Source organism: Papaver somniferum, chromosome 11, assembly GCF_003573695.1.
Source record: "Papaver somniferum cultivar HN1 chromosome 11, ASM357369v1, whole genome shotgun sequence".
NCBI classification, from domain to species: domain Eukaryota; kingdom Viridiplantae; phylum Streptophyta; class Magnoliopsida; order Ranunculales; family Papaveraceae; genus Papaver; species Papaver somniferum.
Window position 1 is genome coordinate 113,202,957 of NC_039368.1, and position 14,808 is coordinate 113,217,764.

At 40.0% G+C, this 14,808-nt stretch overlaps 1 long non-coding RNA gene across 2 annotated transcripts; it reads right to left on the reverse strand.

Moving 5' to 3' along the window:
- Positions 1-12,459: 12,459 nt before the first annotated feature.
- On the reverse strand, positions 12,460-13,837 carry LOC113320263. Of its 2 annotated transcripts, none has more exons than XR_003346003.1 (3): positions 13,691-13,837; positions 12,832-13,245; positions 12,460-12,748 (listed from the first exon to the last, which is right to left on the reverse strand). It is a non-coding gene; the product is annotated as an uncharacterized LOC113320263 (long non-coding RNA). The 2 variants fall into 2 exon arrangements; XR_003346004.1 differs by having other exon boundaries at positions 13,554-13,837.
- Positions 13,838-14,808: the final 971 nt, after the last annotated feature.

The window sequence follows — 14,808 nt, forward strand, 5'->3', positions numbered from 1 at the left end:
CAAAGCACGCCATATCAATTGAAAATCATAAATAATCAAGAAAATCACATGAACAATAAAATACCAAGCCATATGAAGAAAAACTACTAGTCATTCAAATCATTATTGAGCATACAAATGTAGAGTTTACACAATTAAATTGGTTTCTACCTAAACACTAACATGACTCTAGCTAGACATAGCTTTCTCAAAAGCCATAAACATATTAAAATCAAACTCTAGCTAATGAAAAATGAAGAATCGAAAACAAAACTTCAAAACCCTTCTCTACTTACGGCCATGTGGCCGGGCTCTCCTCTCAAATATTCGACACCCCTTCTTATAACCTTCCCTTTATTTTATTTCATTAATCAAATAATAAAAATAAATTATTTTATGAAAATATCTTGCATGCAAGTTGATGTCGTCATCAGTATCTTTCCCCAAATAGTATTGCCACCTCGTTCTTCCAATGAAATAATAATCTCTCCTTATTTCCAAAATCTCCCAAATGACGAACGAGTTACTTTATTTCCAAAATAATCTCACGTGTAAATATTCCTCAATTAATTCTTCACATGGCAAATAAATTATCTTTCCCAGTGGAATATATTTGTAATAAAGTAAGAAAGATAAAATACTCTCATTTTCAGTTTGCATGTGTCAACCCCACTTTGATTTCAATTCATTTGATGCTTTTGTGCCTCGCCTAAGAAACAATTTTATGCTGCTGATATATATGGAGGTACCAGGCCAGCTACATTTTATGATTTTTTTCATTGTGGTTGCTGATATATGGAAATACCAGGCCAACCTCATTTCATCATTGTGGTTGCTGATATATGGAAATACCAGGCCAAACCGATTTCATAATTGTGGTTGCTAATACATGGAAATACCAGGCCAACCCGGCTGCTGATACATGGAAATACCAGGCCAGCATAATAAGTGCTGCTGATATATAGAAATACGAGGCCAGCATAATTGATCATTTTGGTTGCTAATACATGGAAATACCAGGACAACCACATTTCATCATTGTGGTTGCTGATATATGGAAGTATCATACCAAACATATTTTTCCATTTTCGTCGCAAACACTATTAAGTCTCACATTTTGCTGTTTATTCGCTGGATGATCGAATTCACTTGTACTTTCTACAAAAGCACTAAAATAGTATTAGTAACTAAAATATTGTATCATAGCTAATATAAATATGGGTATAAAATGTAGCATATACATGCTTATCAACACCCTCACACTTATATTTTGCTAGTCCTCGAGCAAAACATAGATATTATGCAATTGACTTTTTTTTTTTTAGTTCTAAGAAAAGTGAAAACCTGCAAAAATATGGATAATTACCCACTACCCCCATTTAAACATTACATTGTCCTCAATGTAATTGAGTCATCCAACGTAGAAATTAAGATGGAAAATACAAAAATAAACAATAAAAATAAGAGATAGAGTAGAGGGAACAAATCTGATGGGTTGACTCCCATGAAGCGAAATGTATTTGTTTCCCTACTTGCTAATAGAATGTAGTCTCAAACAAGGTGAGGTTGGTACCCCAAAGTAGACATCCAATCATATATATAGAGTCTAAAAAGTTGAGGGTCATCCCAACTAATCCGGTCAGATGAAGATATGTCCCTGTGAACACTATAAACCTCCAAAAAGGTATGTAAATTCATTCCCAATCGAAAACTGTAAGTGATATTCAAATAATGCATAGATGGGATAAGTAAATCATTCTCATACGCAAAAAATTCAGATTGTTTGACAGTTTTTATTGGCGGAACACGCTCTAAATCAGGTTCTAAATCAGCTGAAATAATTTTTGCTGAACAAGAGCTCAATATAGAAATAATATCACGACTCATAGACCCATTATCATCTAAAACGGTTTCATTATTAATATCATCATGGCGAAAAATTCAGAATTTAATGGATTAAGGGTCAAGGTCGGATCTTTCTCGACTAATGGAACTAGTCGAGACTCGGAAAAAACTAGAGGTTCTAATTTGGGGTTCCATTTATTAGTGTCTAGCAACGGTGCGGAGTCTAACAAGGCATTAACTTCACAAATAACACTATCATCATCAATACCAAACCCAAAATGAGCTAAGCAAACCTCTAATGGATCTTCCAAGTGGTTCTTGCAAATGCTTGCCGACTACATACTTGCTTTTCGCCCGCAGCACTTCGGACTAAGGTACCTAAAAAAAAACTGCGTAAAAAGAAACTAAGGAAAATCTAGAAGAAAAAGAAAAACAAATTATGTACAAAAACTAAAAATAAAATATATTCAATGATATCAACTAGAGAGTATTTTGCAACCACTTCCCGGCGGCGGTGCCAAAAACTTGGTAGCTTGGGAAACCTACAATAAAATACTGCAAGTGCACAGTGTCTAACTAGCAGAACAATGGCAAGTACAGGTCGTACCCACGAGAAGTGTGAAATACTACTACTAATTAATATCAAAACTAACTAATCGACAAGATGATGTTTGAACGATTTTCAGAAATTTGGAACAAAATGAAATAATAATAATTCTAACAGTAAACAAAATGAGAGCGGGTTATTAGGATTTTCGGTTTCCACCAATTAATTATGCAAATTCTACTAGTCATTAAAAATATATTCCATGCATTTTCAAATATTGTTTCTCCGCTGTAATTTTCTTGGCTTCATGGGTAGTGATTCTAAAGCATTACCTATTAATCCTAAAGCATATCACGTCAAAGAACTTAACCAAAGCACGCCATATCAATTGAAAAGCATAAATAATCAAGAAAATCATATGAACAATAAAATACCAAGCCATATGAAGAAAAACTACTAGTCATTCAAATCATTATTGAGCATACAAATGTAGAGTTTACACAATTAAATTGGTTTCTACCTAAACCCTAACATGACTCTAGCTAGACATGGCTTTCTCAAAATCCATAAACATATTAAAATCAAACTCTAGTTAATGAAAAATGAAGAATCGAAAACAAAACTTCAAAACCCTTCTCTACTTATGACCCTGTGGCCGGGCTCTCCTCTCAAATAGTCGACACCCCTTTTTATAACCTTCCCTTTATTTTATTTCATTAATCAAAGAATAAAAAAAATATTCTATGAAAATATCTTGCATGCAAGTTGTCTTTCCCAAATAGTATTGCCACCTCGTTCTTCCAATGAAATAATAATCTCTCCTTATTTCCAAAATCTCCCAAATGAAGAAAGAGTTACTTTATTTCCAAAATAATCTCACGTGTAAATATTCCTCAATTAATTCTTCACATGGCAAATAAATTATCTTTCCGGGTGGAATATATTTGTAATAAAGTAAGAAAGATAAAATACTCCCGTTTTCAGTTTGCATGTGCCAACCCCACTTTGATTTCAATTCATTTGATGCGTTTGTACATCGCATATGAAACAAATTTATGCTGCTGATATATATGGAGATACCAGGCCAACTACATTTTGTCATTTTTTTCATTGTGGTTGCTAATATGTGGAAATACCAGGCCAATCTCATTTCATCATTGTGGTTGCTGATATATGGAAATACCAGGCTAACCCCATTTCATAATTGTGGTTGCTAATACATGGAAATACCAGGCCAACCCGGCTGCTGATACATGGAAATACCAGGCCAGCATAATAAGTGCTGCTGATATATAGAAATACCAGGCCATCATAATTGATCATTGTGGTTGCTGATACATGGAAATACCAGGAAAACCACATTTCATCATTGTGGTTGTTGATATATGGAAGTACCAGGACAACCACATTTTTTCATTTTCGTCGCAAACACCATAAAGTCTCACATTTTGTTGTTTATTCGCTGGATGATCGAATTCACTTGTACTTTCTACAAAAGCACTAAAATAGTATTAGTAACTAAAATATTGTATCATAGCCAATATAAATATGCGTATAAAATGTAGCGTATACATGCTTATCAAGTTGAGATTCCAACTAAGTCAGGTAATTCTCCTAAGGCCTTAAATTTTGATGTAACAACAGGGTCAATGTTGCCGGAGACATATTTGGGTCTAACACCAATATGCCAAAATATATGTCATGGCTACGCCAGGCGCGACTACGCTATTGGCGTGTGCCAATAACGCCACTGTGCTACCATCAGGCGCCAACAGAATGTGGCCATAATCAATGGCCACCCTTTCTCATGAGTTACGATCTCAGCCGTCCAAATTCGCCACAGAATTGACAGGCCTGTGGCAAATTTTGGGCGACCAACCAATACAAGCCAAATAGAAACACATGTTATTCTCCTGTGGAAAGTCTCCTGACTTTGACTTCCCACACATAGCAATCTGCTACACGTTTTCCATGAAAACACTCGAGACATCAAACATATCACAAACTGGGGGATGCTTATCAGGGTATTGGTCTGGCGGTTTACAGCGTGCGGCGTGCAACACGACCATTATAAGAAAGTGTCAGAAAGCAGGGCAGTTAGTGGCGGTAAGAAGTAGTGGGTGTAAAGTAACCAGTTTCCTACATGGTGGGAACGTGGTCTCTTGCATTTACAGATAATACCACTTCTCCATTACTCACTCCCACTTTCTATGAGATCAGGTTGCGTTCAATATGACTTGTATAAATAGGTTTTACCCATTTCCACAAAACAACAAGTTTTGGTGAGAACAACAACACAATATCCAGAAAAATACCAAAGAACTGATAGCTTTCATTCCGCAAGCCAGTTCCAAATTCTGATACAAGTCATAAAATAATCACACCTTCAGAATTAACCCTTCTGGTCTCAACACCTTCTTCGCTTCCTTCCCTAAGACCAACCCATCTCCTTCACTTTGTGACCGAAGCAAGACTGGAACGATCATTTCTTGGTTTAGGCCAGGATTGTACAGATTGATCTCTCGAATCTAAAGTACTCCCGTGTAGTGCATTTCTTTTAGGTTTAGATTTTTTTCTCATCCATACACCCAAATTTACCAGAACCAGCAGAAACAGTTTTTACCTATAAATAACTGGCGACCATAGTGGGAGATCAATCTCTCGGTTGCAATATCAATTTTCATTTTTCAATTTCATCTTTTCAATCCCAATTTCAAGATGGTAGAACTCATATCCGTATCATCAACAAGCCTTGATTCCACCAACATTGAGAACGTCCTTGGTATCAACGTCCCTTCCAGTGGCAGAAATTTACCACCTGTCAGCATGACCAACACCAGCGACGCAGGAAACGTTCCCTCAGGTGTTACACCTCGATCACCAGATCCAAAGTCGTTGTCGCCACCCCCAATATTTCTTCAAGCATGACGCCCCCAGTTGTCACCCGAGCTGTCGCCACTCCACCATCGGGACGAGAAACTAGAGGAACCAGAGGAGGCCAACCCCCTATTACCATAGCTGATTTGATGGAAAGACAAGAAGTTCTTTCTAAGGCTCAAACGGACATGGATTCTACTCAGAAGGAGGTACTCACTTTCCTCAAGACGCTAACGGAGCGGCTACCGCAAGAACCACGCCAACCAGAGCCAATGAGGAGCACTTTTAATACTCCTGGCGTCAGTACCTCAGCAGGGCACACCCTTGTAGATGAAGAGGCCCGTCCATTAGAGAGGAATCAGCTATCCAATTTCATCACGTGTGAATATCTGGAATGACTTCTCTGAAATCGAGACATAGAAAACCCGGTGGACATGCACCAGCATCAACCTCCATATCCTCCTGATGTGCAAAGATCCTCTTCCGATGGGATATTCTTCTCCTCAATTCTCCCTATATGACGGCACTGGTAATGCACGTGAACATATCTCTCGATTTCTAGAATCCTTGGGTGAAAACGAGTACAATCATGTCCTCCGCCTGAAAGAATTTTCAAAAGTCACTTACTGGAAGGGCGTACACCTGGTAAAACAAGATCGCACTAAACAGCATATCCAACTGACGTGAGATGGTTGCAGGTTTCTACATGAAATATTTCTTTGTGTCTGAGAAAATCACCTTTTCAGACTTAGGAAGGATGTTCCAACGAAACAATGAACATCCGAATGATTATGTCAAGAGATACAGAATTCAGGTGTTGGATTGTCACGACCCAAACGTGACTGAACAACAATTGGTGGACTCTTGCATCAATGACATGGTTCCAATTTATCGCGCCTTACTGGAGAATTTATGCTTCCAGACCTTATCTGAACTTCATGAAGCTGCTAAGAAGTCGGCCACAACAGCACCAGCATTGTTAGATAGAACCATGCAAGCCGTCCAGAGGTGAAGATGCATGTGAAACTTGAGGAAACAGATACCTCATCAACAAGCAATATAACAATGGCCCCTCTATAAGCGTAGCGGGTGAAGGAGGAAAAAGAAAATCTCCAACAGCATAACATTAACCCAAGCATGCAGCACCAGCACATCAGGCGGCTCCACCTCCGAAGGCCCCGGCTAAAGCTCATGTGCAGCACCAAGAAGCCGGAGAAGCTTCCCTAGATTTCCCATTCCTAATCGAGGAAGTAATTGAACTCTTGGAAGCATGGATTCAAGATGATGCCATCAAGCTTCCTCCTATCAGGCGCCCACCTACTGAAGAGGAAATGGCAAATCCCAAGTACTGTCGTTACCACAGGTTCCTCCATCACCCGACCAATGAATGCAATAGGTTAAAACGCATTTTCAAGGAAAAGGTGGAGGCAGGAGAACTTAAATTGGGCAATGAGGGAGTTCACAGAGATCCTCTTCCAGTCAGGAGATGCATGCTCTCTGGGGACTCTGTTCACAAAACCGTGCAGTCCATGATGCAGCGTGTGTGTGAAATCCTATATTTCTCCAAGGCGCAGCGTCAAGACATATTTACAGCCCTCAATCGTGTTGTATCGGGAAAACGACTCTTTGCTGCTGAGGAAGCCACTCTGAAATCCCAACCTCTCTCAGGAAGCGTTGTTGGAAAGTGCAACTGGGGACTGCTACCATGACTTACCTAAAGAATGTTGCATTGGATAGCACGCTGATTGACGCGGCCTCTGACTTCAAAATTGTTACCGTCAAGACTCTGAGAGTTGCAGGAATTTCAAAACAGGAGGCTACCCTTTCCCCAATTGTGGTCAAAAACCTAGAAGGAGAAGCAATAGACGCGTATGGCTACATCAACCTTGAAATTAAGGTGAGAAATGCTCCAACACATGGCAAATTCCACATTTTTAAAGAATTCCCAAATTATGACATGATTCTGGGGCGTTCATGGGTACATGTCAATAAAGCAAAATTAGGAGTATCCCCTCTGCCGGTGTCAATACCCGAAAGAATTTCCAACAAGCCATCCAACCCTGAAGATTACATGTTGTCGTATCAACAACTTACTAATGTAACTCAGTTACCTGGAGAAAGCCCGTCGACGTTCATCCGTAGATTCCGAACACAAGTAAGTCTCATTGAACAACCTTTTCTTCACCCAGTAACTTCTCCTCTCGGCCAGGCATGGGGACTCGGTCCAGTTATCAACCCGGGCGGCACTAAGATATGTGAATGGGATGTTGCGCCTTTTAAGCGTTTCATAAAAAATTTGGAGGTTGTCTTAGTCGAGAATGATAGACCCAAGAATCAAGTAGATGTGCAACATCAAAACCCATTCCAAGTTGGATATATGGTAGTAAAAGTTGCTACTCAGCCTCCTTCGTCCAACTCAACAGACGAACCGTACTTAGTAGCAGAAGATATTTTGGGAGGTTACTTCAAGATCATCAATGCCGAAAAGTTGGAAGGCGTAGTGATACACACTTAGTGTCTCAAACCCTTTTAAACCTCAAAGCATCACGTCGCCTGTTGCCTCACAATTCTTCTTAGTATTTTCTTCAGCAATTTCCCTTTTCCCTGCAATATTTGTAATTCCTCCAAAATGATTGCACTGCTTGCATTCATAATTAGGGTTTCGATTTTAATTAAAAGCATCTTTATTTCAAAATAAGTCTTCCTGAATCCTCACAAAGGAAAAGTACCCAGAAAATCCAAACCTTCACAAAGTCATTACCCATCGATTAAAAACCAGAAAAAAATCAATCCCTACAAAAAATATCTTGTTCAAAAAATACTGAAGAAGGGAATATGCAAGGAAGAAGATCATCAAGTGACGGAACAAACACCTTCCTTCAAGAACCTCTGGCCTCAGCTTTCGCCTAACGAGGTTTCTCTACTTCTCTCACGACGTGTTGTCCAGGTTGTGGCATTTCACACTTCTACATACCCAGGCGGCATGCCACAAACGCCCTGGATAATTTGCAAGGGAAAATCCAATAAAAGGTTGGTCAAATCCTTAACTGTTACTACTATTTTCCCCTGTTTTGAGATACTATTGCCAACGACATGTGAGGTGTTGCTATGAAAGTAGCTAAACGGGGATAGTGTGACATGCCTACTAGCATTATTATTGTACTATTTATGTAATTTGGCTTCCCATCCGCTGAATCGCTCTGGGGAAATGGAAGAACTAGTTCTTCGCAAAAGAGGGTTTTAGGATTCTTTCGGGAGATTTTATTCATTCAATTAAAGATATGAAATTATCAAAGCAAAATAAACTAAAGAATATTACTCGGTGAAGCATGGCTTCAATGACATGAACAAAAAAAAAACGGAAGTATCAAAACATCTACAAGCTACGAAAAGATTGTTCTTCTACAGAAGGGAATAATGAAATGGAAGCTAGTTGTTAAAGGTCAGCGGAGCCTCCACTGGAGTTCTCCCAAGCACCTGCTCCAACACCCTATCCAACAGCAGGCATCCCCTCCAGAAGCCGCTTCAGCAGAAACTTTAGCATCCTCTCTAGAAGCAGTTTCAACAGCAGCCTTGACACCATCTCCAAAGCATGTTCCAGCGCCATCTCCAAAACTTGCCTCAAAGGTCTCTCCAACGGCTACAACATTTGATTCAGCACCCTCTACAATGGCCGCTTCAATAGCATCCTCAACAGTCGCTTCAGCCTCTCCAATAATAGTTTCGGCATCCTGGCCGCGTCGGAATCCTTCTTAGCAACTGATCCAACAGCCTCTTGAGGATACTCCGGTTCGTCAACATCAGAGTCAAGGATTACGATACCACTATGAACAGGATAATTGAACTTACTCTCTCCTGGGGGTTTCTTAGGCTCGATCCTTCGTTGTTTCATTCGATCAGCGAACCTTTCATCCCTAGCACTGGGATGCGGAGATGCTTCACCACACTGAGAATCAACACGCTGAGACGCCTCATCATGTCTCCACTTATCCTCCATGTAAACCGAAGCCATGAAATCTTGAACACGCCCTCGAAAAATGCGTAGATGAGTGAGAGACATACTTTGTATGGCCCGACCATCCTCACGAAACAAAGGATCAATTTTGTTTAATATCTCCTCAGACGCAGAAACCCTGGGTTTTTCAACTTCAAATCTTTTCTCCGAGAAATTGGAAGAATGATCATCACCAGGAGTTCCCATCATGAACTGCAGAGAATTGTTATGACTACATCAACAACCTACGTAGTAAAAAGGACAAAGATAAAACTGCAAGAAGATATGAAACAATACCTAAAAGGAGATGAATGCAATCCTGTGGTGATTGATGTGAAACGAAAAGTTCGAGGTGCTTTCTTATATTTCGCAAACTGATGAAACCCGGAAAAGGAAAACTCTTTGCCTGCCGTACATGAAGGCTCTAGATACGGGATATTAGCTGATTATACACTTATCTATCTGGGATGGTTGACTCACCTGGGCTGCTGACAGAAAAGAAGTTCGCCACCGCAAAAGCAAAGCCAACGAAGCAAGAATAAAAGGATGTGCAATGCCTTTTATATGCACGGCTCCTTAAGAGTTTGGGTAAAAAAAAGGAATCCGCTTTGGATTCAACCACGCCCAAATCAGCGCCAACGTCCTGTAGCCGAGCCAGCACCACGCCAATGCCTGGTAGTCGAGCCATAAGTATGCCTACGCTTCGAGCCGCCAGCGCGGGGATCATACTCGTGCCTCTTGCCAAGGTCAGTCGTATTTTTACCGGACAACTCTTTATCTCATTCCTTTTCGATTTTATCCTCGTCTGTCACCATCTCATGCTTACCCCGCAACAATGCCATTGTTACGTGCTAAGTAGGGGACTTAATGTTGAAGGTGGTTTTTAGTTCAGGGCTAAATTTGTAAAACCCTGCATTTAATGTGCCGCCACTCTGCAAAGAAACAGAGCCATGTAAAAGTGATGAGTGTCCAACCTCTTCACTGGCGCATTTATTGAGCCACATATATTCACATGAAATTTACCCAGAATGGTGCATGTAGCAACAATCCCAGATATTCTGTAAATTTTGGCACCTTGCCTGTATTATTCAATTAATATAAGTTTCTTTGAATGCTTTCTGTGCTATGTTCCGCGGTTGAACCCTTAATATTGATATGGCATGACAATTTGTGTTTACTCGCATCAGAGTAGCATGAATTTCCAAGTATCAAGGCTAAGGTCCTTGCATAAAGTATTCAATCGGAAAGCATACTGCTCTCTGGCAATGAACTTAAAGAACTCTGTGTCAACACATAGAATTCAATCAATTTTGTGATAATTCACAAGATTCAGATATTACCCTGACTAATTTTAAAAAATTAGGGTTTTGCGCCCTGTGCAGTATATTAGACCTTGCTTGTCGAAATTAAGCCTAAACGAACTAGACAATTAATCCGCCATGGATTAGTAGGTGCAAAATCCTACCCACAATCAGAAAACAAGGAATAAAGGAGCCGCGGAATAAGAGCAACAACAAAAGGAGGTGTGGCCATGCCACAGGCCATCCGGCGCCACTTGCAAGTGGCCACACCCCATGCTGCTCGAACCGGCCCCTATTCCTGCCACACGCACATGAGTTGTGGTTGGGCCACCATATTTGTCGGCCCTATTTCCCATCGACCAATCAGGTCGCTTTAAATCCGCCAGACGCACACTAGAAGTGTGGCCACACTCATACTTGGCCTGCCCCTCTTTTAATCGACCAATCAAGTATCTCTAAACCTGCTGCAGTATTAAAAGAGGCAAGGTTGCGCCAGATGATCACAATGCCAAATTGGCTTTCCAAAAGTCGCGCCAATACGCTAATTGGCATGACAAACATGCCAAACGTTCCGTTCCGCTCCGTCATGCTAGTGACATGCCAAACGTGCCATGCCTCGCCAAAACGCTAATTGGCATGCCAAACATGCCGAACGTGCCACAGAAGCATGCCGAACGTGGCAACGTACCATAAATAGCGCGCCAACGTGCTAACCCACCTCTTTTTCATGGCCAAACGCCATAACATATTCCAATTAGGGTATTCCAAACACGGCTCTGCCTTGGCGGCATTGGTCAAAACCCTAATTTCCAGTTGCGGCCCAATGACGCCACTTTGGCCCCACAACATGCCACGAGTCATGTGGGACCTGCCAAACCCTAAAAATGGCGCCATTCTATAACCACCCGTGGCCATGGTGCCGATTTCATAAAACGCCACCGTGCCGCGGCCATGCCACACGCGCTAATTAGGGTTTCGATATGCCAAACACTATTTTAGATAAAGTTGCCATGCCAATTCTCCTAAGGCCTTAAAGTTTGATGTAACAACATGGCCAATGTTGCCAGAGCCATATTTAGGTCTAACACCAATATGCCAAAATAGCTTCCATGGCTATGCCAGGCACCACTATGCCATTGGCGTGTGCCAATAACGCCACTGTGCTACCATCAGGCGCCAACAGAATGTGGCCATAATCAATGGCCACCCTTTCTCATGAGTTACGATCTCAGCCATCCAAATTCACCACATAATTGACAGGCCTGTGGCAAGTTTTGGGCGACCAACCAAGACAATCCAAATAGCATCACGTGATATTCTCCTGTGGCAAGTCTCCTGACTTTGACTTGCCATACGTAGCAATCTGCTACACGTTTTCCATGAAAACACTCGAGACATCAAACATGTCACAAACTGGGAGATGCTTATCATGGTATTGGTCTGGCGGTTTACAGCGTGCGGCGTGCAACACGACCATTATAAGAAAGTGTCAGAAAGCATGACAGTTAGTGGCGGTAAGAAGTAGTGGGTATAAACTAACCAGTTTCCTACATGGTGGGAACGTGGTCTCTGGCATTTACACATAATCCCACTTCTCCATTACTCAATCACTCCCACTTTCTATGAGATCAGGGTGCGTTCAATGTGACTTGTATAAATAGGTTTTACTTATTTCCACAAAACAGATTTTGGTGAGAACAACAACACAGTATCCAGAAAAATACCAAAGAACTGATAGCTTTCATTCCGCAAGCCAGTTCCAAATTCTGATACAAGTCATAAAATAACCACACCTTCAGAATTAACTCTTCTGGTCTCAACACCTTCTTCGCTTCCCTCCCCAAGACCAACCCTTCTCCTTCACTTTGTGACCGAAGCAAGACTGGAACAACCATTTCTTGGTTTAGGCCAGGATTGTACAGATTGATCTCTCGAATCTAAAGTACTCCCGTGTAGTGCATTTGTTTTAAGTTTAGATTTGTTTCTTATCCACACACCCAAATTTACCAAAACCAGCAGAAACATTTTTTACCCATAAACAAAGAGCACGATCAATCTTATCATGGCCATACTTGATTAAAGAATACAAACCGCTCTTATTACATATTCTTGAACTTCAACACACTCTTTATCAACATGCGATTTTGTTTTGACCATATCTTGGTGTTGATGTAGTTTAAGCGGTATTGGATTTTCTCTTGGATTCTACCAAAAAAATAGATTAATTAATCACAAAATAATTACTAAATATAATGAACATACCATAACAAATATACAATTTAACATACCTCATTTTCCCACACTGATCGCGCAATGTGGTCTTTATAGTATGATAGAAGACATCGATTAATAGTTTGCCCAAGGATTTCACTTGCTTCAACTGCCATTTTTCCTTTTTCACTAGAAGGAGCTCTTCCAACATCAGCCTCTCCTAAATTATCTTCATCGTCCTCATCACTACTTTCTTCATCAAACTATTTTTCATAGTTATCATCTTCCACAGTATCTTTGTCTACCTCTTCCACAGTATCTTTGTCACTAGCATCGTTCCTACTATCCTCGTTACTATCCTCACTAGCATTATCACTCTCTTCCACAGTATCTTTGTCTACCTCTTCCACAATATCTTCTTACGACGTTGATCACCTTTTCGAATTGATGCTGATGACTTTTTCGTCGGCCTTTCAGGCAACCTAAAACAGCTGCGGATGTAGTAAAGACATGGTATTAGTTTTAACATAAGCTCCACAAATAAGCTGATCAGCATAGCTTCGACTGAATCATCGGAATTTATCTACATAATCATTGCTAACATCAAAAAACTATAATAATATCTTTTATTAAACATTCAAAAAATTTGTTACCCACCTATGCTAGCAAGAAATCGCAATAAAATTCAAAGAAATTGATGAGTTTCAAACGTTATACTGGAATTGAAAAGGGGCATTACTAATTCAATTTAACGAATCCTTAAAAATGTTATCTTCTAATTAGATAACCAAAAACTCACCTGACCCCAATCCTTTAATAAAATTTTACATTCATCAAAATCAATCAATTAAAGAATCATAACTAACGAATTTTCTCAGGAACTTTGGATTTTGAAAAAAATGAAACAAAAATACGATATTTTTAGATTCAAATTACTTAGAGAGATCTTGAGGAGATGATTTCGGTTTTTGATATCGTTCCATAATATCTTGATCCCGTTAAATATGATTTAGTTAAGATTTCCCCGAAAGATGTGAATTTTTTTTCTAGGGCATATTTCTGCTCTTCACGGTTCAGAAGAGAAGAAGTGAAGATGGAAAGTTTCGTTTGGTGACTTTTAAAACGTGTTAAGGGTTTTGGGCGAGGACAGTTTTGTCCGATTCATGGAAAAATATTGGATAGATCTATCTGGTGAGTTGGCCCCGATTTTTCCTCTCCCTTGATCACAAAAGCTCCCCCTATAACAAAAGTGATTTTGAATAGATAAGTGGAAGTGGAAATGTCTCGTATTTCTATCACCGTCTTTAGCCCAAGCTTGCTTCATATGTTGGTCCCAGTGCGTTGATTCCATGATAAGTCAGGAAGTGATCATTTTCTCCCGATGAATGGTAGCGGGTGTTGGCGTATGAGATAATTTAGACTTGAGAATCGAGAATTTTTCTTACAGTATCCTGTAGGATTTGGCATAGAGAGAGAGCAGAGAGGATCGAACAATGAAAATCATTGAATAACTACATTGTATTCATCCTACACATTTTACATAAACTTGACGCTATTATATAGGCAGTCAGAGACTGAACTGTTTTTTTACGGAATAGGCATTACATCCCATGATACAACCACATTATACTCTCCTAAATACTAGGACTAAGACACTTTACTAACACCACTAACTCTAACAGTCTGACACTTGGTCACATCCAAACAATAATAATTGTGATCACAACTCACACACGATTAACTAAATGTCTAGGTCCTAAGATCTTATCTCACAATTAAAGCAAAGTCCTTTGTCTCTTTTCTGTTTCTGTTCTTCCCAGGTAAGTCGTTTAGCTCCAGCAGGCAAGGAATTTCGTTTAATCTGAGTAGTGGGAGAAGCAGTTGAAGATCTAAACATAGGAGGACGATAAGGTTGTCTTGTTGTTAATAAAGCCTCTTCATGATTTATTGCTTTTGTGAAAGCAGCCTTTAAGGTCTGAGGTTCAAGTAACTTAACCATAGAACTAATCTCTGGTTTTAACGAATGAATAAAATAATTGACTAAGTGATCCTCT